The following is a 24,930-nucleotide window of genomic DNA, read 5'->3' as shown; positions in this document are numbered from 1 at the left end:
CACAATCCTAAGGTATCGCTGCTCAGACTTCCTCAGACTCAACAAATCCCTTTGAATTGGACTTTATAAGACCTTCAAACAGATAATGGCAGCATTGCTTTGCACTGGCAACTGATCAGCACTTTTCATTTAAAAGGACTGCTATGCATTCTGGGTCGGGGTGCCCTCAAATATCAACATAATACATCATTAAAATCACTATCCCTGGCATCTGAATTTAAATTCCATCTCTTCCATTAAATAACCAGGAAATTTTGCGTGAGGAAGTTGCTTCATTTCCATTTACTTGTCAACAAAATCGACACAATAACAGTGTTAGCCTCAAAGGGATGCTCTTCAGCTTAAAAGAGATAACGGGCCTGGAACAGTGAAGATAGGACTGACACGGTAAACACAGAAACTTCGGTGACAAATTAAAGTTGGTTCCATCTTCCAGGATGCTTTGCAGCATATAACAGCTCAAGCGATGATGTAATTTATCTCAAAAGCTAGAGTGCTTTTTGTCTGAGATAAATGCTAAGCTGAAATACAGGAGCAATTCATCCCAGGGACTTCTGGAGGTATGACCGCGTTAGATATACCAAGATTGGATCCGGGAAAGCATCCCTTTCCAAAAATGTTCATGCAGCTAAGATACAGTTATCGAGCTCAGCTGCATCTTCTCCCAGCATCTGGAACGTCACACTGTGGTCCACGATGAATGGGAGTTCTTCCCAAGACCATTCCAGAAGAGCTGCACTGCAACATGAGGCCCATGTCTAGCCTGTTTCCTTCCCACACTTATAAAAACGGAAACTTTTTTTACAAGCTCTTTGCAGACAGCACTCAGCCTTCCCTAATCCCATATCTGAAATGCATTTCAAGGAGATGTTAAGAAGACAGTGTGGAGGAATCATCTTAATGTAATTATATAAGACGGATTATTATCCCAACTTGAAAAGATGACTCTCTTTTTCTTTATTCCATGCCAAAGGAAATTTCAGAAAATGAGTTCAAGCTGTAATCCTTCCTGCTGTTACCTCTGTGCCAATGTGAGAGTCCAAGACCCAAGAGCACATGGCCCGTGCCAGGAATACTGAACTGAAGGTGGGTACCATGAAACCTGCAAGAAATCCTTCAGATTTGAGGTGCTTTCATCATCAAAGCTGCCTGGCTCCAGTGAGGTCCAGAATGGAGTCTGTCTTAGGAAACAGCAAGGCTGGATTCTGTTCTTTCTCTTTCCCAACAGACACCTTCATTTCTACAAATGACTTCGAAAGTTCTCCTGGAGGTCTTTCCTCTGTCAGAAGGGACTTTGGGGAAAGTGATTCAGCCCCCATAAATACTGGAGAGTTGGCTGTCTCTGCCATGCTATTCCACACATGTGTACACACATGGCACGGTAGGACTGGTGTTTGGATGGACTTGGCATCTTTTAGTTCCTAGGGTCCAAGCTCCTGTGAACCAGCTTGGCCTAAACAGAGAGAAGTTGGGGCTTTTAAATCCCTAGTTCATGTAAGTAAGTTCCCTTACTTACAATTAAATTCCCAGTTGACCATTGGTAAGTCTGTCCTTCTCCACCAACTAAGAACAAGGGTGCGTGCTGCTCCAGAAGATGCTGGCCGCATCTCCACACATGAGGGACTGCAACTGAGGCAGCAGCTACCTTGCTGCGGAGACAGTAGTGGGGAGAACGGTGAGGCAAATAGGAGAAGTCCATAAGCAAACCATACATAAAGCCATCCTGCTCCAGGATCCCCCCCCCTCGCGTGGTTTATGCTCTGCAAACACTATTGCAGCTGTTAAGAAAATTTACAGTTGTTTTCTTAATGACTTTGTCCTTGAGGAAGCATAACTGCTACAAAGACTTAGAGAAAATATTAAGTTGAATCATATTCAATTGCCTACATTTGCTTATTTTTGCCACAGAAAACAATTGCATGTTATTCAACCAATTAGTAAGCAAAAACTTGTTTTTCAAAACTACATGACCAAGGAGCTTTGCCCTACTTACAAAACATCTTCTCAGCCTTCTCTCCAGCCCTGATCCAAAGCAACGCCACCTCTTGCCTGGAACGCTGCTATAAACCCCAAGGAACCCCCGCTGTCTCTCTCGCCCCCTCCAATCCCATCCACTCTCTATTGCACCGGAGCCACCCTGCATCATCGAAATCTGACCCTCTCCTTCTTGAAATCCTAAAACAATTTTGCGTTTCAAAGTCCACAAGTAGCTCCAGAGGCTGTCTGCAGCCGGAGCTCCGGGCTCATCCAGAGACTTTCTGAGCTCTCCTTTTACTTGCTCTCTCTCTCCTTCCCAGCTGGGCACAAGCTGCTCTGTCTCGAACATTCTGTCATCTGTTCATCAGGCTTGTCTGTCATCAACTTGGCCCAGCCCTGCCTGTCTAAGAATAGAGACTGCGTGCAACCAGGCTCCCTCTCCTACGGACAGCAGGGGGATCTGTCAGATCGGGAAAGCAGAAAGGAAAATCCTTTATTCAGCCAAGGCCACGGTGGCTAGTTGACCACCGTTACAGAGCTGGGTCAGATCTGACAGCATTCCAAACCTTGGCACACTGCACGGGACACGGCGTGGGGTAGGAGGTGGGGAATTGTTCATTTTACTTTCTCATTCACCTGTCCTATTTTACCTTGTGGGCACATATTAGACACCTACCATAAAGACTTGTACTAAAATCTGGGGAGTAAAATTCAGTAGATTTTTCTAGCCTTCGAAAAGGTCTTAGTTGGTGTTCTACGCTGTGAAGAAACATTTGACAACCCTTGTAGAAGAACGCATTTGAATGGGACTTACAGTTTCAGCGGGTTTCGTTCATTAACCTCATGGTGGGGAGTGTGGTGGCACACAGGCAGACGTGTTAGCTGAGAGTTCTATATCCAAATCTGAAGGGAGACTCGGGCCTGACTTGGGCTTCTGAAACCTCAAAGTCCACTCCAAGTGACATACTTCCTCCAACAAGGCCACATTTACCAATACTTTCAAGCAGGGCTACTTCCAAAGCATTCAAATATAAGAGACTATGGGGGACCATTCTTAATCAAACCACCACACTGGGAAAGGCAAACACGGAGACGGATACTTACAGCTTACGACAATATGTTGAATTCATTATAGCAAAACCTGAAATGCCTCTGAGAGCCCATCAGACAGTGGCTTAGGAAACAAAGAAGTATGCTCCTATCTTATGCACTAAATTCCAAGAAGAGAGGTGGGCCCTTTCGCTCCACACATTCAGGGACGTGGCTGGGCTCCTTTCATTCTGGTAGCCTTAGACCCTGGTGGCACTGTCTTCATCTTTGTTCGTGAGGTTGAGCAGCATGCCTGTGCTTCTACTAGCAGGAAGGGGAAAGAGTGTGGAAGAGCTGGGAGTGAACGTACAGTGGCATGGTATTGCTATTTATTCAGTCCCCTAAACACAGCCAAGTGAGGTATAATCGGGTCTGGCCATGAGCTCCTAGCTGCCGGTCAGGGAACACATCCAGTACCACTGTTGTCTTAAACGAAGGAGAAAAGACGTTAGGGACAGCCAAACCAGTTGTCTAGCTGAGGGAGGATGTAATAACTGAGATGGCAGGGAATTTCCTCATTGGGACAGAAACAAGGACGTCATCATGAAAGAAACAGCTCCTGAGCTATAACTCTTGAAGGCTAAATAGGATGCAGGCATTCCAATAAGATGGCAAATTGCTCTCAGGGTGCAAAGGACAACCAGCTCGAGAGGCCATAGTCAAATGGATGGATGAAACTGAAGCCGTATTTCATAGCTTTCTGGTCTTTCTGAGATGATATGAAGTTCAAATATATAATCAAAATGCATCCACACAAACCTCACACTTCCACCTCTGCCCTCTCACGGACACCTCCGAAAGGAGAGGGTGGTACAGTTGCTTCTCCTCTCTTTCCCTGTTTTATTTCTCCCTTTAGTTGGCTGCCACTTTGTTGCTTGCACAGACCAGCAAGAGAGAAGGGACATAAGAACCAGGGACAAAGTTACTTGGTCTTGTGATGCACTGGCTTTGTGTTTTCCTAATATGGAAGAGGTATAACTGTTGGCTCTTCCTTGTATTACACTGAGTGTGTACACACACACGCATGTGTCTGTGTCTGTCTGTCTGTCTCTGTGTGTGTGTCTGTGTGTATGCATGCATTTCTCTGTGTGTCTGTGTCTCTGTGTGTGTCTTTGTGTATGCCTGTGTTTCTGCGTGTGTCTGTGTCTCTGGATCTCCTTGTGTGTGTATGTCTGTGTGTATGCATGTCTATGTGTCTCTGTGTATGTGTATCTGTATGTGTGTGTCTGGATCTCTGTGTGTTTCTGCGTCTCTCTGTGTTTCTGTATGTGTCTGTATCTCTGTCGCTGTATGTGTGTCTGTGTGTGTCTGGGTCTCTGGGTCTCCGTGTGTGTGTGTGTGTATCTGTATGTGTGTGTTGGGTCTCTGTGTGTTTCTGTGTCTCTCTGTGTATCTGGGTTTCTGTATGGGTCTGAGTCTCTGTGTGCCTGTGCTCTAGGTCTCTATGAAAATAGCACACAGCGACACTCTCGGGCGTCCATTTCACAATAGATACATGGAGGTTAGACGACAGCTCGTAGACAGTTCTCTCCTTCTGGATGTGAGTCCCAGGGAACGAGTTAATATTGTCAAGCTTGGCAAAAAGCACCTTTACCTACATTGACATCTAGCCAGCCCTGGCTCGCCCTTCTCTGAGGAACTTTGATGGGTCCCTCAGAGATTTCCTGATAAAAGAAGCTTTCTGAAGTTTCGGTGGGACAATACTGTGGCCTGCAATGAGCCATAGGGTGATCCGACTCTCTGTTGAATCCTGTTTTTCTCCTTAGCTTCTGGGTGTAGCAGAAGAAAATACAGAAAGGGCATTGTAGTTATGAAAAGCCAAGGATAGCACTTCTTAAATAAAAGATATAGGACCATAGAAAAAGGAGCCTGTTCTAGGAGGACCCCAGGGAGAAAAATGGGTCCTGCAAATTCCTGGGAGTTCACACCAAGTTCTCTTGATGAAGACCAAGATGACCAGGAGTCGGGAAAGGTGGAAGTCAGCACAGTTAGGACTCTCCAGTCTCTCCTCTCTTCTACCTGATCTTCTCCAGGCTAGTGGCCGGTGGAGGGGGGGGGTGGTCTGTTGATTGCCTGGAGCTCTTCTTGGCAAGTCAGGCACAGGGGACCTAGCCCTCTCCTAAGGATGTGGGGTGTCCTTGACCTTTTTGATTCACAAGGGACACCCCACGGGGTGGGGAAATAGGAAGGCTTCCTTTTAGCATATTAGTATACTGAATGCAATTATTTTCTGAAGGATCCCGGATGAGGCCCGGTGGTAGAGTACTTTCCTGGTATGTGTGATGCCTGGGTTCACTCTCCAGTAGAGAAAATAAAAGCGGGAATTTTGTTTCGCAATATCGCTTGACTATGCGTTGGCTCAACAAGTGGGTCATTAAACAAGATGTGGTGGTGTGTGCATGCGTCTGTAATCCTAGCCCTTGGGGCCAGAAGCAGGAGGACTGCAAGTTCACAGGCCACATAGCTTAGAACCTTATTCCTCAAGAAAGCCACACCAAGTCCATGATAAGACCCGGACAGTAGGAGCAGCAGACAGGTAGCATCCCAGTACTCAGTAAGCCGAAGCAGTGGGGTCAGGAGTTCAAGGTCAGCCTGGGCTGTGCACCAAGGTCCTGTCTCTAAGCCAGTATGGTTTACCGTCTTCTGCCAAGGTCACTTAGGAAGCCACCCCTTTCCCTGCGGTTCTGTTCCTCCCCTGCCCAGTCCCATCTCAGGGACAATCCACCATCCTAACACTTACTCTTCACGGGGCACTGTCCTGGGTGCTGAGATCAAACCTTGCCCCTTAAGGAGCTTGCGTTTTAGGGAAAGGAGATTAAAAACTGAAGTGGTTGCGTGCTGTTGGTGTGTGATAAATACTGCTCCAGATGGGAAAATCCCTAATGTCAGACCCAGTGGTCCTGGAAGCCAGCATTCCAGAGAAAGGAATGATGTGTAGACACAATTAGAATACAATGCTGCCTCGGAGTCAAGATAGGCAGATAGGCGTATGTGCATGCATGTGTGTGCACAGAATACTGAGTGAGTGACTCACGCTGCTTCAGGGCACCAGGGAAGGTTTCACTGGCTTTTTGTTTAGAGAGCACACTATTGTATTATTGAAAAGTAGATGATAACTATCTTCAAATGCAGCCTTCTGCCAGCTCTCCTCCCCAAAGCCCCAGGCCGTTCCCACCCAGAGGATCGCTCTGGTTCAGAACTGGAGCCAAAAGCCTGCTCCACAAGGTACCTTCTCCCACAAAGGCAGTAGTGTGGGACAAAAGACCTAGGGAGAAACTGAAGAAAGGACTTCATGATCAGTCCATGAGAACCAGAGAGAAAGCAGCCAGTTACTCTTTGTGAGGTTGGAGCCTGGCTGGGCCTGGAACCATGGCCTTACTCATCAGTGATGCTTTGTAGACAGGAGCTCCCGGCAAGCTCTTGGTTATGATCTCATCCTATTTGGCATGAGTTCTGGGTCCAGACCTATGACCTCCACAGCACCTCAATAGGTAAGGTTAATTTGCCAAAAGAGCTGGATGTATATATAGGTGGCAGTGTTTGCCTTAAAAGTGCAAGGCCCCAGGTTCAAATAGAAGCACCGATACAGGGCGGGGACAAGCTCAGTCACAATGCTGAAGCGCTCCACCGGACTTTGTGCTGGAACATGTTGCTGATGACCGGAGTGATTTCTAAGCCACACCAGAATTCTAATTCAGGTCCCTTTAGTGTCCTTTTGAGTAAATTACTCCTCCTCTCTGGGTCCCTTCTTTGCATACATCAGGAATATGTGCTGGTGAGAGAAACGTGTTATGAGGACTAATCAGAGTCCTAGCACAGGGACAGGCATATCATCACACTTGCCCAAGGCAGAGCCACTGTCACGGTCACAAGATGGACTCCACGGTAGAGGGTAGACTGAGCACAGTAAAGGAGGGACAAGCTATTTCATCTTTCCCATGCAGCAACACTCCAAACGCTTTCTTTAGGAGGTAGTGAGTCCTCCCTCACTAGAGGGATCCAAGTAGGGAGGCTGGAAGACAGCTTTCCATCAGAAACTCCTGTGCTCAGCGTGAGGTGGAGCTACATATGGTGTGTCTCACATGCCTTTGGACAGGTCTAGCCTACACGATTGGTTCTGCAGGACAAATTGACAATTGAGAGCCTGGGCTTTGGAGGTAGCCAGATTGCATTCAAATTCCAAATCCCAAATCTCTAATGCTAGGAAAGCCATTGATCTCTCTATGCCTCAGTTTCTCTATTTGTAAACTAGTGATATGAGTGGAATGGATCATGCAGAATGGGGATTTCCAGAGATGATAGTGTCTCTCATCATCAGCACAGCCACCTGCCCCAGGATCCAGTGAATTGTGACTTGCTCGACATCTCAGCTAATCTGCCTCGCCTGCACAACTCAAACTTCAACAGAATTGCATTATTAAAGAGGAAGTAAATGCGATAGTTTCCGAGGAAGTAACCAAAACCTGTACTGAAAGTCTTGAACCCTGGAATATTCTGGAAGTGGGAGCCGCCCAATCTTTTCAAGTCTCCTGAAGGATAGAAATGGGTGGACACAGCTTCTCAGAGCCCTAGTCTGCACATACATGCTCACCTTGGGAAAATATGCTACAAGAGTTAGCACCCTTCAGTCTCTGGGCACCCTTCAGCCTGCCCCATCCACTAAAAGAAAACAGACGGCAGAGGCAGAATCATTCTAATCTTGACACATGGCCTAAGCACTCTTGGCATTGTCCTTCCATCCTCCTAACTCCCTGACCCCGGGGAACCTTCACACACTTCCTCCATTGTCTTGTTCTCTGCAGCCTCTTCTATACTGGAAGAGAGAGAAATGTTCCATTCGACAGCACACTCTGGATCTCCAGCATAGCAGTGTGCTTCTCCGGCAGATCCTGAGCCTACATAAAGGGTTTAACATTCCTGTGTCCTGTGCCCAATTCTCCAGGAGCAGCCTCCCATTCTTTCATTAGAGACACTTCTCTCTACAACCCAGGCCTTGTAGAGATGGGTCTATCACCCAAACATGATGAGGTGGTTTGAATGAGAATGACCCCCATAGGCTCATAGATTTGAATACTTCGTCACCAGGGAGTGGCACTATTTGAAAGGATTAAGAGGTGTGGCCTCGTTGGAGGAAGTGTGTCACTGGGGGTGAACTTTGAGGGTTTTGTTCTAAGCCCTGAGTCTCTCTCTACCTGCTGCCTTCAGATGCAGATGTAGAACTCTCAGCTACCACCACCACGTCTGCCTGTATGCCACCATGCTTCCCACAATGATCATAATGAGATAAACCTCTGAAGCTGTAAGCAAGCTCCAGTTAAATGCTGTCTTATATAAGACTTGCTGTGATCATGGTGTCTCTTCACAGCAAGAGAACACTGATGATCAAGACACATGATTAGTGAGTTACATGCACCGCTGCTACAATGCCAAGTCAAGGACTGGCCATTGACAACAAACATCAGCCTTGAGAATTCTTGCTAAGGATGTGGTTGTGGAACTCTGGGGATAAAAGGGAGGCTCCTCCCAGGGGAGCCGGTGGGGGGGGGGGGGAGACGACTCAATAGAGAATAGAGCCAGCATAGGAACTAGATATAAGACACATTGTTATCATTTGTAAAGATAAGGCGGTGGGGGACTGGTCCCACAAGGGATCACCTGAGGCCTCAGCAGGAGACAGATAGACAGATACGTCATGCAGAGAGAGTGTGGGTATAGAGTTTATTTAGTGGGTTATGAAGGGGAAAGGGGAGAAGTGGAGAGAGGGATAGAGAGAGGGAGAAGCTGCTTCTCCAGAAGAAGGGCAGACAAAGAGAAAGGGAGGAAAGGAGTCGGGGAGAGAGGGAGGGGGAAGGGAGGGAGGAGGAGAGAAAGAGGGAGAGATAGAGGGAGCTATAGAGGAGGTGCAAGCTCGGCTGGCCTAGGCAGAAGTGGGGAGGTTGGAAGTGGGTGGAGCTTGTCTCTTAAAAGGATAGGGTACCCATGTGACAGACCAAGCCAGCAGATTACAACACACACAGCAACACAAAGCTGTCCTGCTGTGGTTTATGCTCCTGCATCTAAAAACACCTCAAGTATATTTCCCTTCCATTTTTCATTTGAAGAGTCAATAAATTCCCTTGTTGTAACTGAGAGACCAACACACATAGAAGAAATAAAAACTTTTCAGGGATAAAGGGTTTGCTCTCTTTGTCAAACAACTTTTAAACTTAGGATTACTGTGGAAGTAATGTTTAAAATGAAAACGCATTGAGAAGGCAGCCTGTTGATTTCCCACTGTCAGAGAAGAAACCTATCTCAGTGATGTAGCACGCAAGCAAGACTCAGGGCCGCATAGGACCTATTCATGTGCAATGTATGTCCCAGCGGGAAGAGTTCTAGCCTGATAAGAGTCATAGCGAAACTAGTGCATGTTGGTTTGGGAGCGGGGCATTCCCTTTGCCCTAGGGGTGAGGTGTGGGGCAGTCTGAGGAAGGAGCAGGCTGGGGGTTGTGCATTTTCCCTCTGCACACGTGGCAGTGACTTTCCGTGCCACTCCGTCATTTCATGCGGAAGGGAGAGAAATGAGGCCCCAGAGAGGGAATAGGAGCTTTGAAGGCTGTGGCGCTCCATCCACCTGTCAGAAAAACCTTTAATAAATGAAAAGGAAAGGGGGAGAGGGAGGGCTGACAGTGACAGGGAGAAAAAGATGAAGTGTGAAAACTTCTGTCCCTGCCTCTGAACCAAAGCATTTCGGCCCTGAGATAAAAGACAGGAAAGACGGACTGAGGCTAGGCCTGCCCTCAGAGGTGCAGTGCCCAAGGCCAGGCCGTGAACAACTGGAGCACACCCTTTCCTGCTCAGAGGAGCAGCGGGTGACCTATTTCCAGAGAAGGTCTCTTCCCTGGCTGGGGCTGGTGATGTTGCTTTATGAGCAACCAAAGGAGGGAGCCCCCAGGGAAACAGTCCGACCCAGGGTGTAAAACATGGCTGGGGGTGGGGGGACCCTATGGCTGGGGGTGGGGAGACACGCAGCCGTTAGGTGCTACATAGCACTGGCTTTAACTTCTTCCCAAAAGTATGGTGCTGTATAGGATTTCCAAAGGCCCAGAATAGTTACCCATCATGGAAAAGCAAGTTGACACATCCTATCTTTGGGATTCTCAAAGAACATTCTGGAGAATGTTCCAAAGAAAAAAAAGAAACCAAGAAATAGTTATGAATTTCTTACCACCTCACCTCAGACAATAAAACAGAATTACAAACCAGTTGGTGATATGGTCTAAAAAACACCCCAGGGGCTCAATGTGACTGGGGGTTGTGGGGAGCGTGGCCTGCAGGAGGTGGCAAGATCCACGCCACCTTCTCCTCAGTGCAGGTGCCATCTCTGCTTGGCCTGGAGAGCTTTGTGCTCAGCTTTGTTGAAAAGGGGCATTTGCTAACCAAAGGAAAAAAAGAAAAAAAAGAAACCAAGAAATAGTTATGAATTCACTGGACTCAATTACTAGCGGTTACCAGTCATTTAGTGCTGCGAAGTCCCAAAGGCTTTCTGTTCACTAATCTTTAATCTGCTTAACTCCCTGAGAGTGGCATTCTCCCACCCTACTCTTGTTGAGAAAAAGAAGCTAAATCACAAGGGAGTGACTGGTCCCTGCGTGAGCAGCAAGCAAGGCAATGGGGCCATAAGGGATTACCTAGTTCTTCCTTGAGACCTGTGGCTAAAGGTTCCCTGTGAACCAAAGGCCTACTCTTAGGACTCTCGGAATGTTTCTTTTTCTTTTAGATATTTCACTAGGGTATGGTAATTATGCAAAGTCAAAGGCCAGGTGTCATTTCATTTTGGTTTGGTTTGGGTTGTTGCCATGCTGAAGATTAAACCCAGAGCTACCAGCGTGCCAAACAAGCACTATGCCACTGGGCTGTAACCCTAACCCTTTTCACTTTTGATTCTGACAGTGGATCTCACACGTTGCCAAGACTGGCCCTGAATTTGTGGTTCTCTTGTCTCAGTCTTCCGGGAAGCCAGGATTTCAGGTGTGCACCATGAGCCCTAACTAACAAAAGAATGTGTCTGGTTGTGGCATTTGTATGCATGTGCATGATATTCTTTCAGCAACCTCACATCATCCTTTCCCACTGGTGACCTACTTCCCAAATAACCTCCCTTTACATTCACGCTCTTGGTTCTTAAACCAGAATCTACATTGAAGAGGAAGGAGGCAGTTGTGTGTGGTGGTGCACACCTCTGATCCCAGCACTCCGGGGGCAGAGGCAGAAGCAGGTAGATCACTGAGTTGGAGTCTAGCGTGGTCTACAGAGTGAGTTTCAGGACCTCCAGGGCTACACAGAGAAAAACTTGTCTCCAAAACCAAAAGCAAACAAAAAGAAAAAGAGGGGGCTGGTGAGATGGCTCAGAGGTTAAGAGCATTGCCTGCTCTTCCAAAGGTCCTGAGTTCAATTCCCAGCAACCATATTGTGGCTCACAACCATCTGTAATGGGGTCTGGTGCCCTCTTCTGGCCTGCAGGCATACATGGAAGGAATGCTCTGTATACATAATAAATAAATAAATATTCTTAAAAAAAAGAAAAAGAGGAAGAATGCAAAGTCTGTCTTTCTGAGACGGGCTTCCTTCACTTAACAAAACGATCCCAGCTCCACCATTTTCCACAAATGACAAAATTTCATTCTTCCCTAACACAGTCCACAGAGACCTCGTGAGTCTTCAGACACACTGGTTCTGACCTAGTGAGACTAGGTCAGCTGCCTAGCCTCCAGGATGCACGGTGCTTTGAGGTGTGGGAAGTGAAGGCAACCTCCAAATGGCGCTGCTTCACAGAGAGTGACAGGGCTGGGTACAGGCCAGAATCTGGCAGGGACAGAACTCTAGGCTGGGAGGCTGTGGAGCTTTGCTGCTCAGGAGGAGAGCAGAGACCTCCCCTCCCCCACCACACAGTCAGAAGCATCTCTCTGTGCTCAGAGGTTTGTGAGAATTTGAAAGCCGAGTACTCTCCTTCATTCAAGCTCATTTTTCTTGTTTTAAGATTGCTGTGTGACAGGTTGCTAGGGAGATGGCATCGTGGGGAAGGACACTTGCTATGCAAGCATGACAACCTGAATTCCAAGAATCTGTGTCCAAAAAAGGCAGGCTTGACCGTGCTGACAAGTAATTAGAGACAGGAAAATCACTGTTTACCACCCTGGTTGAGGACCACGTTCAACAAGAGACCTGTCACCACAAGAGCATAAGGTGGAGGAAGAGAAAGAAGAGGAGAGCTGATGTCACACTTTGTCTTCTGTATGTGTGCACACACACATATGTCACACACTTAAAATAGTTCTAAGAGAGTCTTTTGGAACTATGAAGTCACTCAGCCCTCTCTCTATATGTAGACTTCATTTGAAAACATCCCATCTGCTAGACAGTTATTAAAAAAATAATTTCTTGTCAGGTGGCGGTGCATACACCTTTAATTCCAGCACTTGGGAGGCAGAGGCAGACAGGTCTCCAGTGATCTTGAGGCCAGCCTGGTCTACAGAGAGGGTTTCAAGGACAGCCAAGAACTACACGGAGAAACTCTGTTTCAAAACAAAACAAAACAAAACAAAAAAACCAAAAGTAAATAAACAAAAAATTTCATCTCCTACTGCTGCTCTAAGAACACTAAGGACAGTTTTGACTGGACACTAACAATCACAAGTTACATGAGTATCTATCTAGTGAAGTAACTAAGTAGAGGCTGCTCAGGGCAAGACTGAAATCCAAGAGAAACGTGGGGCAGGGGAAGCAAAGGGCTGCCCAAACTGACCTCTGAAGACACAAAGCAAGACCCAGGTTATCCTGAGGAAGACGTGATGAAAGGGCACACATGTTGGAAGGATCAATGTTTTGCTCAGCTTTGTCGGAGTGGGGACCATGGGCAACGGCTTGAACAAGGGCTTTATGTGCAAACAGGTTCTCTCCCACTGAACTATTACCCCCTCAGAGTGGGGGTTGTCCACCTTTTTAACATTTGTTCATTTCAAATGTGTCAGGAGGAGTTGGGGTTTGAAGCAGGAGAACAATGATGTGATTTTAGGTTTGGAATTCGGTGAACAAAATGAAACCACTTCAGAGGTGTTTAAAACAACTGCACCCAGCATCCCTGGTCTACAGACCTTGTTAGCTCCCTTTAGTGAAATAAAGGTTTTTGAAATGATGTCCCAAAGTGAGCATCAGGCATGAGACTCACAGGCACAACCGTCTCAGACTCCACCGCTGTCCTAGTCACAGGACCCTAATTCTTCACGAACACCGCTGTAGCCACTTCACTATCCTCAGGTCTGCTCACTTCCAGTGCCCCCCTGCAGCACACGCCTGCGCAATCTTGTCCCTTAGAGCTCAGCTCTCAAAGACGCCTCTAGGCTAATGTCTCCCAGCTCTCCCCTCTCAGGGCACCCTCTTTCTTCCTCCATACAAAAGGCAGGAGAGCCATGAGTTCCTTGGGGCTACTAACCCCACCCCTCCAAGCCCCAAACATTTTTTTTTAAATAATAAATAGATAAATAAGTAGAATCTCACAGAATCTACTCAACCTTCCCTTCCTTTCCACATGCCTCTCCAGGGATCTTTGAAAGCCAGGCCTCAGTAGGTCATAAATCTGTTTGGTAGCTACAGTTTCACAAGCAGGAGACTTCACGGCTCCTTGCAAGCCAGAGATGTAAGTAGATTCGTTGCACCCTGTGTCAGGTCTCCTGAGGGCATCTCAGCTGGCAGGAAAGACAGACCCCATTCTCTGCCAGGATCCCACGGCCAGATTGCTGGCTAGCTGGACTTGACCACAAGCCCTGACTCCCTAGCCTCAGTTTCCCCAGCAGGACCTTAGCAGGATCTCAAGGCCTCCCACATCGCCCTGCAGAGAAAATACTTTATAAATATTTATAAAACGAATGGCTTTGTTGCCCATGAAAAAGACAATCATAGATAGCCTTCCAGCTGAGCTGATGGGACAATAGCTCACTGGAGACCCCTAACTCGGGGATCCCTCTCCTTCCCTCATTCTCCCTACCCTCCCTTCCTCTTCTTCTCCGTGCGTCCTTCTCTGCCCATTGTAATACCATCTCCTTCAGTGCCTTTCTCTCGTGCTTTGGAATGTCTTCCTTCTGGTTCTATTGTTAGAGAGAGAGGTCTTCTACTTTGAAAGCTACAGGAAAGGCAAGAGCCAGAGTTTTCAAAGGCAGTCTCTACCTGGAGCCAGGGATGGCTGAGCAGCCAGCCACCCACCCACCCCCACCCCCACCCCGCCGCATGTGGGAAGATCTGAGCACTCCAGACAGGCCTGTCCTATGCATCTAGTCTGCCAGGGCTTCTGCTTCCCTGGCCTTTCTTCCTGGAATTATTTCTGGGAGAATGCAATCACAGTGGGGTTTCTGACTTGGTTTGTCTCTGGGAAAACACAGATCCGAACTTTGCCTGCTCCATCCAAACAGGACAGCTTATAAACTAAGCCCTGTGTGTCCCTGAACTCAGAAGAAGCAGCTGTCTATTGTAGCATTTATGGCTAAAATGTATTTTTACTACAGGCTTATAAAAGCTGCTTGTCAGAGCCAGGCATGGTGGTGCACATCTTTTTAAACCAAGCCCTCGAAGACAGAGGCAGACAGATCTCTATGCATTAGAGGCCAGCCTAGTCTACACAGTGAGCTCCAGGACAGTCAGAACTATATAGTGAAACCCCTATCTCAAAACAACTCAGTGTGCGGGCTAATTTTAGGTCAATTTACACATACTAGAGTCATCTGAGAGGAGAGAATCCCAACTGAGAAAAACAAGACTGGGCTGCAGACAAACCTGTAGAGCACGTTTTAAGTCAGTGATTGACTGGGGAGGGCCCAGTCCATTTTGAGTGGTTCTATCCCTGGGCTGCTGGTCCTGGGTTCTATATGCAAGTTGACTGAGCAAGCCAGGGAGAGCAAGCCAAGAAGAAGCACCCCTCTATGGCCTCTGCATCAGCCCCTGCCTCCAGGTTCCTGCACTCTCTGAAGGAGTCCTGATGCCCTTCCTTGATGGACTATGGATATGGAAGGGTAAGCCAAATAAACCTTTTCCTCTCCAACTTGCTTTTGGTCATGGTGTTTCATCACAGCAATAGTAACGCAAACTAAGACACTCAGCTCAGAGCTTCTCCAAGACAAATATTTGTCTTTTTCATCTCTGTGCTAGTATCTAGTATAGAGGAGGCCTTTAAAGAACATATTGAATAAATAAAGGTGTTTTATTTAGTATTTATTATTTGCAAGGCCCTGAAGTACAAAAATGAAGAAAGCTTAGCTCTACATCCCGAAATTTACAACCTTCCAGGAAGACAAGTAGCTATCATCTTGTAGCAGTATATACTATGCTGTGGAATCCAGTATTAACCCATCCACCCCTTAGTACTCGCTCTTTAATACATAGTCTGGAGTCATAGCGATGGCTGAGTAGCTAAAGGGACTTGTGGCCAACCCTGATGGCTGAGTTAGATCCTTAGAACCCACATAATAGAAAAAGAGAAAAAGATAATAAAGTTATCCTCTGACCTCCACATATGCCATGGTACAAGTGTATCTAAAAACACAAAACATAAATATATGGGGGGAAAAGGTTCAAGTATTGTCAGTGCTATACTGAAATCAGTTTTGTCAGCAGGGTATCACACATGCTCAATTTGAGGTTTTCATTCCCAAACTGAACAAACATCTCTGGCCCTCCACAGCTGATTAGCATCTCCTGGGTACCATTTTATACTGTGAGTAACAATGTTGCCACGCATGAGAGTTGGCTTTCCATCTACCTGTCTGTTATATCAGCCGCACAATCTTCTCAGAATCTGGGTGTGATCATTGCTGTCCCCTCCTCCTCCATCCCCAACCTCCCTCCATCCCACCACCACCATCCTCATGATAATAACTCAGCAGCCCCAGGGTTCTGTCAGAAGCTTGCTGGGGAGCTGTCTGTCTGTTACTTACTTCTTTTCCTCTGAGGCTTCAATGTTCCTTTAGTCGTTGTCAGCTCTTCAAGGCAAAAATTTTGACAGCGTATTATGTTAAATTCCACAAGGGACATTTTTCGCTTGCCTCCTTGGAGACCCCGCCTGTGGGTTGGGAATGGACCGTGACACAGTTACACTCTCTGCTTTTCAGCGGGGCCTCATAACTCACGTTGTGATCTGTGATGTCTGCCAGGGGAGCTTGTGTTCCAGGGAGGGCATGTTAAATGCAAGACATGGAAAGGTGGAGCCCTCTGCAAAACTAATCAGGCATCCCTGAAAGGCTTGGCATTCTAACAGTAAAATATCAGGGGAGTTGGGGGGTATGTGAGTTTCCAGTCTCTCTTTCCTCTAGCAGAAGGAAAAGCTGGCTTCCAGAAGAGGACCCACAGACACCAATTGTAGTGAATAAGAATGAAAATGTTCGGTCAGAGGACCACGTAAAAGCCCAGCCAGCTTCACCAACCCACGGCGCTCCCATCAGCTGCACTCGCTCAGTGTGTGTTCAAGAGGGCTCTCATCTCAAGGCAGTGGCTTTTCTTGGACCGTGTAGGTCACATCTGATGCAAGAACCCCGTCCTCCATGTTGGCTGCCCGCTTTTCCTCACCTGTTTTCCCGATTTGATCTCCGCAGCTGTCTTCCTCTGCTCCGATTCCGGAACTGACAACGCGCCCTCGGCCTGGTCCAGTTAGACAATTTGAGTTTCTAGGACTCTTTACAGTACTTTGACCCACCCTGAAACTTCAGCTTTCTCATTTGTAATGTGAGGAAGGCAGGGTGCTTTTAGTGTGGTCCCAGATACTTGCCGCGTGGCAGTGACTCAGTAAAGGATGGCGCTTTCGCAAGGCACTATGGGTAAACAGAGCCGGCTCGACTGCCCGTTTCTGCTTCTGAGGAACCCCGATTGTTATGTAACTGCGCAACTATATGAAAAACAGGTCCCCCAAAAGTAAATGTAAATCGGCACATGATTGACAGTTCCACTTCTGGTATGAACTCAAATGAATGGAAAAGCAGGGGATTAAATTTTTATTTGTAAGTGGATGTTTGTAGCAGTATTAGACTATCCATTTGCATAGGAATAGGAGCACACAATTTGGCCTTATAAAGGCAGGGAAGTCTCATACCAGTGATGACATAGATGAACCTTAAAGACATTCTGAAAGGAGATCATGCAGCCATTACTATACAAACGCTACGTGATTATACCTATGAGATATCTAGAGTAGCCAATTTCACCGGAATAGAAAACAGAATCGTGGTTACCAGTAGCTTGGGAGCAATCGGAGATTAGTAAAGAATTGTTAATTACCGAATCCAGAATTTCACTGGGAGAAGCTAAGGAGTGGGGAAGCAGACGCTGGTGGGGGCTTGAGTCCATGCAGAAGTATTTAATGACACCAAAGAGCAGGACCTAAAGACTGACTAACCTAGGCAGCTTACGTTATATATGTCTCCCACACCTTAAAAAGACAACTTGAATACTATCCAGAAAGTAAGAGAAACCTACTATTGGATAAGGGCAGAGTCTAAGAGTAATGGGACACTTGAATTTTCTTTGGGACACACTTTCTCCCTGTATGTAAGTCCTACCGCTGCAAAGGACAGCTATATCTCCTGGCTTCTAGCTTGACAGAGGAGTGGGAAGCCGGGTTGAGAACGAGGGAGCGTAGCTGCTATTTTAAGTCAATATTTACTACAGAGCACTTGGAAATGAATGACAAGGAAGTCCAGGGAAAGTCAGCCACACTCTTTATAGGAGTGAGGAAAAAAAATCAAAAATGATCAAACCAATCACGTATCATCCCAGAAGAACGTTCTAGATGGCGTGTCCTAGATCTCTGTTTACTTGTTTGTTTGTTTGTTCTTTTGTGTTCAAGTCCTCCAGGATAGCTTCTAACTCTGTGCAGTCAAGAATGACCTTGATCTCTGGCTCTCTTGCCTTCTCCTCCCAAGTTCTGGGATCACAGGTGTGTTTCACATAGCCAGCTCTCTTTATTTATAAAAATAAGATGTCATACAAGGGGCTAGGCAGGCGGCTCTGTGTTTCAGAGCAGCTGTTGCTCTTCCAGAAGACCTGGGTTTGTGTCCCAGTACCTACATGGTGGCTCCCAACCAACCGTGACCCCAGCTCCAGGAGATCCAATGCCTTCTTCCAACGTCTTTGGACCCCAGGCATGCATATGGTACACAAACACACAAGCAAACAAAGTACTTATAAAATAAACATGTCTAAAATTAAAAAAAAAAAAAACACCTTACATAAAGCAACAAAGATAAATCCTGCCGTGAGGCTGGGAAAAGTAGTAGACCTGCCAGCTCTGTCCACCCACTCACTCTCTGGAGAATGGGAAGCAATGCATTTAGCATGCATGAACTCGGTGAGACCACCACTAACCAGACCCCTGGCTCCAAGCACGGCACTGTAGGCACATGAGGTGTCCCCACTTTGGTAGCAGGATGTGGTTTAGTTATTTGGGACAGCTTTTGTTATAGAGCACAGGTCAGCCTTGAACTCACTATCCTCTGCCCCAGTCTTCCAAGTTCTAGGACTCTCAGCACGTGCACCACACACTGCTTCACAGTGTTATGCTGTTACCACGCTATACGCCAACTTCCTAGGGTCCCTATTGCTTATATTCCTGTGTGTGTGTGTGGCGTGTGTGTTGTGTGTATATGCATGTTTGTTTATGTGTGAGTTTAAGTGTGTGTGTGTGCATGCATGTGGGCATCAGAGGTCAGTATTGGGTATTTTTCCTCAAGTGCTGTCTATTCTTCCTATTTTTTTTTTAAGATAGGGTCTCCACGTGCCCTGGAACTCACTAAGTGGGCTAAACTTCCTGGCCAGTAAGCCACAAGGATCCCTTTGCCTCCATTTCCCCAGCACTAGGGTTACAAATAGACACCATGATATCCGTCCTTTGTTTCTGTGTTTGTTTGGTTTGTTTTTTATCATGGGTTCTAAGCGTTAGGGCTCAAGTTTTCATGCTCTCGGGGCATACACGACTGAGCTGTCTCCCAGCCCTTAGTCTCTCTTTTCTTTTCAAACGGTTAAAAATACGTTTTATTCCTCACTTTAATTTTAGTTCTTGCATTGTCTGAAGTTCAGAATGCGAAATCTTCAAATTGTCGTTTCATATAAACTTTCCACACATGGTACTTGAAGGTCTATATCAATGTGATTGTTGTCTGTAATGGCCTGGAAAAGGACATAGACACGCACTTCTCCATTTTAGGACAAGAAAAACAAGCGCTGTGTTTTCACGAAAGAATTCAACTTCTTCGGTTTCTGCAGCTAATTAAAATGTTTTGGTTCAAAGAGAAGGAACAGACCAGATTTCTGGATCTACATTATCCAAAGGGCGGTGTCAACTTAGAAGATCAATCATTTCTGCTCATTCTCCCCATTCCCTTTGGCATAAAAGCAAGTATTTAAAACTGTGTGTGTAAATTAAGATGGATCTCAACAGTCGCTATATAAGGTTATCGATTCAGACATATAGAATGGGGAACAGTCAGCCAAGCTTTTCTCTTGGAGGTGCAGACGAGAGGTGGCAATGTAGCAGCTCATCCTCAGTTATGGCATGCATCACTCATCGCTGAGCCCAAATGTGGCCTAAGATACGTTTCCTATACAATCAATACTACCACGTAATTAGAGTTTCAAATGAAAGCCTATTGTAACGTAATCTAATCATTTTACATTAGGAGAATATTTGAGACCCATGAAGATTAAGTGACCTGCCCAAGACCACTAGTGACTGGCTGAGCTGGGACTTAAATCCTTATTTTGTATGGTATAAAAATCCATTCTATTACCAACTCTGGGTCTTAATTGACAATAGCCCAGAATCTAGAAGGGCACAGAAGAGTCTGCACAAGAAGTATCATTCCTGCCTGGTTCCTATGGCTCAGTGGAGCCCAAAGAAACAGGCGGGGACAAACAGCAGAGCGGTACCGCTCCTTCATGTATGGACATATGGGGGAGAGACAAGAAAATGAAAATATTTTCACAGACTTTGTGGGATTTTCCTAGCTGAGCAATGAGGTCAAAAAGACTTTCCTCTACTAGCAACAGCTCCCAGCAGGATCACCCAACTGTCTCGGGCCTTGCTCAGGTTCCCACAGACCGGGCTTAGAAGTCACTCACAGAGGTCATGTCCTTGAACTTTTTCTCTCTGGGTGCTGGTACTGGGGTGGTGACACGGTTGCCCATAGGGAAACTTTGGTGGAACTTGGGAAACAAGAAGCCACCAAATGAGGGCCACCCCTGCTTGTGGTTTCTAAGGAAACAGAATCTATAGCTGTCACCACCACAGTTCCAAGTCCCAGGTTGGATGTGAGACTCTGAAGGGAGGCCACGAAGGAGGCTGGATGGCAAGTGAATTCCTGCTGAGGGACTTTGTCTAGGTCCTGTGTAGGGTTCAGAGTGAAAATTGGTGGGCAGCCTTAGGCTGCTTCAGAGCCTACAGAGACTTGAAGCCAAGGCCTTGGAGGCTTTTGAAAGGAAAAAAAAAGCCAAAAGTAGGGTTTGAACATCATTAATTTGTAATATGAGAATACTCCACACTTCATAAAATGCCACTAAACCATTTTCTTGAACAGAAACGGATTTCAAGATGCAAAAAGCAGCCATGTGAGGCGCAGAGGGAACTGAAGCATGTAGGGAGAAAAATTTAAAAACCCGAGACACTAAGACCAAATTATCCTTTTTCTAAGAGGGACCAATGTGGGGAGCTATTGTTTCCAGAGGGCTGGTTTAAGTCAATTACACTCTCTTCCTCACTGGAATTCGGTTGGGAAATGCAACGGCTGAAGACACAGACAGAGTGTCCCCATGCTGGCTTTCAAAGGAAGCCTGCTTGCAGGCCAAAGGTCATCCTGTGTCAGCTTGTACACAGCCCTTTGCTTTGCCAGTGTGTCTGAGTCTCAGGAAGTGATCAGTTGAGTTCTCAGGCTCCGTGAGTGCCCTTGGCCAGCAGTCCTTCGGGAGATGTCTGTCACCCCGGTCAGAAGGACCAGAGCAACTGGGACAGATGGATGAGAGCGCCATTTGCATGCTTTTTGTGCCAGCATTCCGCGCACTTTCCTCTTGGCATTTCCTCACCCTTTGTCTCATTCATCCTCACAGTACATCCTTACTATGACACGTAACATTTCCACTTGCCAACAGAAAGCTGAAACTCAGAGAATTGGGAACCCTGACCCAAGAGCCTGAGCTGGCAAAAGTCTAAGGCGCAATCAGAAACCAGGCCTGCATGATTCCACACTAGGGCTCTGATGAGGGCTGCTTACCCCGCAGTCCTGAGTACCCAGCATCCCATCAGGGATCAGGATAGCCAGAGGTATCAGCACTTTCTGTTTGGCTGCATTTCTTTTTATGATACAGAGTTACCTACGGTCATTTTTGTACCATAAATAATAAAAACACAGAAAAGGATATTGGGGTTCAGCCTGAAGATCAGAAAAGCAAAGCAGCCAGCCATTGGCTCTTACCTCTACCCTAGCCCAAAATGGCTATCCTGCCTGCAGGAAGCCTCAGAATAAATACTGAGCTCCTCCCGTCTTATATTCCTCTCCAGTCCTGGGATTAAAGGTATGCACCACTACCTCCTGGCTTCTATGGAGAACTACTGGTATTAAAGGTGTGTGCCAGTACTGCCTGGTCTGTATGGTTGACCAGTGTGGCTATTTTACTCTTTGATTTTCAAGCAAGCTTCATTTATTAAAATACAAATGAAATATCACTACACATTTTCAAACATATACGAGACCTGGAGCACCTATAACCCCTCCCCCAAAATCCCCGCTCCCAAATACCCTGTTATTTTCTCCCTTCTATAACCCACCCTGCTCTCTAGATAGTTTCTCATTTCATATCTATAATATTGTGTATCTATGACATCTTAGGACCTTAAATAATAGAAAACATGACATCTCTCAGAGATAGTTTGAGTAGGGAGTGGCACTATCAGGAGGTGTGGCTTTCTTGGAGGAAGTGTGCCATTGTGGGGGTGGGCTTTGAGGTCTCCTATGTTCAAGCTACACTCAGTGTAGACTCAGTTCCCTTCCTGTTGCCTGCGAATCAAGATGTAGAACTCTCTCAGTTTCTTCTCCAGCACCATGTCTGCCTGCACACCACTCACCATGATGATAATGGACTAAACCTCCAAAACTATAAGCCACCCCAGTTAAATCTTTTCCTTCATAAGAGTTGCTGTGGTCATGGCAACACTTCACAGCAACAGAAACTTGAAGACACTCTCTGAGACTGCCTTAATTTGCTTTGTGGACTTTTTTCCATTTGCATCCATTATCCTTCATGTGACACAATTTCATTCTCCTTTATGGCTGAACATAATTCTATCATGTAAATGAGCCACATCCTTTCCACCCAATCCTCTGTTGTTGGACACCCAGGTCTATCCTGAACAGGGTGATAGAAAACACTGAGGTGCAAAATCTCTGTGATGATTTGACCTGGAGCCCTGTGGGATGATACTCAAAAGTGGTGTAGCTGGGCCATACAGTGGCTCTATAGCCAGTGTTTGAGGACCTTCCATAGAGTCTGGACGGGTTTATATTCTCAGAGCAGTGGATAAGTGTTCAGTTTTGTCCGTATCTTTGTCAGCATTTGTTGCTGTTTGCTTCAGGAGGGTGGCCATTCTGATCGGGGCAAATTAGGATTTCTTTTTCTGTTTTTAATGTGCACTGGTGTTTTTGCAATAGGTGTCAGGTCCCCTGGAACTAGAGTTACAGACAATTGTGAGCTGCCTAGCAAGTGCTGGGAATTGAACATGGGTTCTTCGAAAGAGCTGCCAGGGCTCTTAACTGCTGAGTCATCTCTCCAGCCCTAAGATAGAATTTTAATGTAGTTTTGTTGTGTCCTTTGGAGGCACATTGTTGCTACTTTGCATTTCTCTGATGACTAGTGAGGCTGAACTTTGTGTGTGTGTGTGTGTGTTTACTGGTCATTTGTATTTAATCTTTTTAAGAATGGTTATCCCATTTATTGACTGGGTTGTTAGACTTCTTGTTATTTACTTTTCTTAGTTCTTTGTATATTCTAGCTATTAATCCACTATCATATGTATAACTAACAAGAGATACAGGTTTGTTTTTTTTTTTTTGCTTACCTTTTTTTTTTGAGACAAAACAACACGCTAGGATTTTCTTTTCCCTATTGTGGTGTCTTGGAAAAAAGAAAGTGTTCAAGATGCCATGGTCTTGGCCTGTAACTATTGATATCCCTAGAATCCGAGGGAAGCTCCAGTTTCAAATGATCTTCCCAAAATTAAATGCTCCAATTTCTGCTCCTAAAGACATCCTTATTAGACCTGACTTTACCCTAAGATTTTGTAACTTAAAAACTCATAAATATTGAGATGGAAAAGGCAAGAGTGTATGCTTCTGTGAGAGTCGAAGTTTGATACCAAGTGAAACAGAAAGAGAAAAGGGAGATGGGGAAAGGGAAGAGAGAGAGATCATTTTATCATTTCTGCCGGCCAACAGTCTTCGAATGGCTTAGCCAAGGGTCTCTACCTGCACACTCTCACAAAGGTACAATCGAGCTACCAGCTGGGTGCAGCCTTGTGTGACAGGACAGAGAGAGCCCAGCTGCTGCCAAGTACATTCTTTCAGTTCCTTCCCCAACAGCCTCTCCACAGGGCAGCTCACAGCATGGCATCTGCCACCCAGCAGGGCAAACAAGTAAAGGAACAGAGGAAGGCCCACAGGAGGGAAACCAGAGCCCCATATAACAACCTGATTGATCTGAGAAGTAGCCCTTAGTTGTTTTTTTCCATGTGATATCTGCTAGAAATAAGTCGTTTTTAGTCCAGATCAGAGATTACAAGAGACTGAATTCCAGGAGCCTATATGCAGGAAGGCCAGTCAGGAGAGCACGTTGGCTCGGTGGAAAGTGGTGAAGAAGTCCACCTCCTACTTTCACGCTATGGAGCAAACTGCTACTCTTGAAGGCTTTGCTAGCTGAGCTTGATCAGTAAATGTTCTGTGGGTGTGGGCAACATGAAAAGATTCTGAGAACAAGCCCTCCTCTGCACTTCTCCAGTTGACAGAGTAGACAACGCGCACAACAGTTGGCCTTGCTAACGCTGAGACTGTAATTGTTTGCCATCCGTAGATGGCAGATTCAGAACAAAGGAACATTGAGGTTACTGTTCTCTTGAAGCTTGATCACAGTTTGGGAAAGGAAGACAACATTAGAAATTCTAGAGCTGGACCCTCAGAAACATTACAAAACAACTGCAAGAAAATTGATACCCTCGGAAGAAAGCCATGCTTCATCTTTACATAGCCTGGGGCATAAAAAGACCAAGGGATATGGATCAGTGACTTCCCCACACAGATGAACAAATCCAACCCCACAACAGACAAGAGCCTAGTCCTTAGGGAACAGGATGGTATTACAGTTTCGTGGAGAGCCCACTCAATTCTCTCCGTGTTCCCACACACTGAGCCCAGGATGCTTTAACAAGGCGTTGTCCTTTAAAAACCAGGATTTAGGATTAGTTTTTTCCTTCTAACCTCCTCTCACCCCCCCCCCCGGAAATCCACCTAAGTATATGGGTTGGAGCCAAGAAAGCTTCCTTAAACATTCACGTAAAACAGGTTGCGACTTGGCCACAGCTGTCCCATTAGGCAGAGGAAAACACAAAGAACCAAACACTCTTTTAGTACAAAATTATAACTTGGCACTGTTGGGGCTGCTGAAGGGGGTTCAAAGTGGCATTTTGGACTGTCCTCACCTACCAAATGTGTACCTATGCTAATTCCTTTCTTCATCCCAACTACCACACATCACAGACACCATCATCTCGGGTGCTCGGAGGCAAGAACTCAGCTCGGCTTGGAAGAGCCC

The 24,930-nt window shown here is 46.2% G+C and overlaps 1 long non-coding RNA gene across 1 annotated transcript; it reads right to left on the bottom strand.

The window, feature by feature from the left end:
• Positions 1–1,512: 1,512 nt before the first annotated feature.
• Positions 1,513–16,859, bottom strand: LOC126498019 (uncharacterized). The gene is made up of 3 exons (XR_007590747.1): positions 16,657–16,859; positions 16,029–16,153; positions 1,513–1,649 (listed from the first exon to the last, which is right to left on the bottom strand). It is a non-coding gene; the product is annotated as an uncharacterized lncRNA (long non-coding RNA).
• Positions 16,860–24,930: the final 8,071 nt, after the last annotated feature.

This window comes from Alexandromys fortis, unplaced genomic scaffold (genome assembly GCF_014885135.2).
Source record: "Alexandromys fortis isolate MF-2015 unplaced genomic scaffold, M_Fortis_MF-2015_v1.1 scaffold_13, whole genome shotgun sequence".
In the NCBI taxonomy this organism is placed as follows: Eukaryota; Metazoa; Chordata; class Mammalia; order Rodentia; family Cricetidae; genus Alexandromys; species Alexandromys fortis.
The sequence above is the reverse complement of the archived record's forward strand: the minus strand, read 5'-3'. Positions and strand labels throughout refer to the sequence as shown.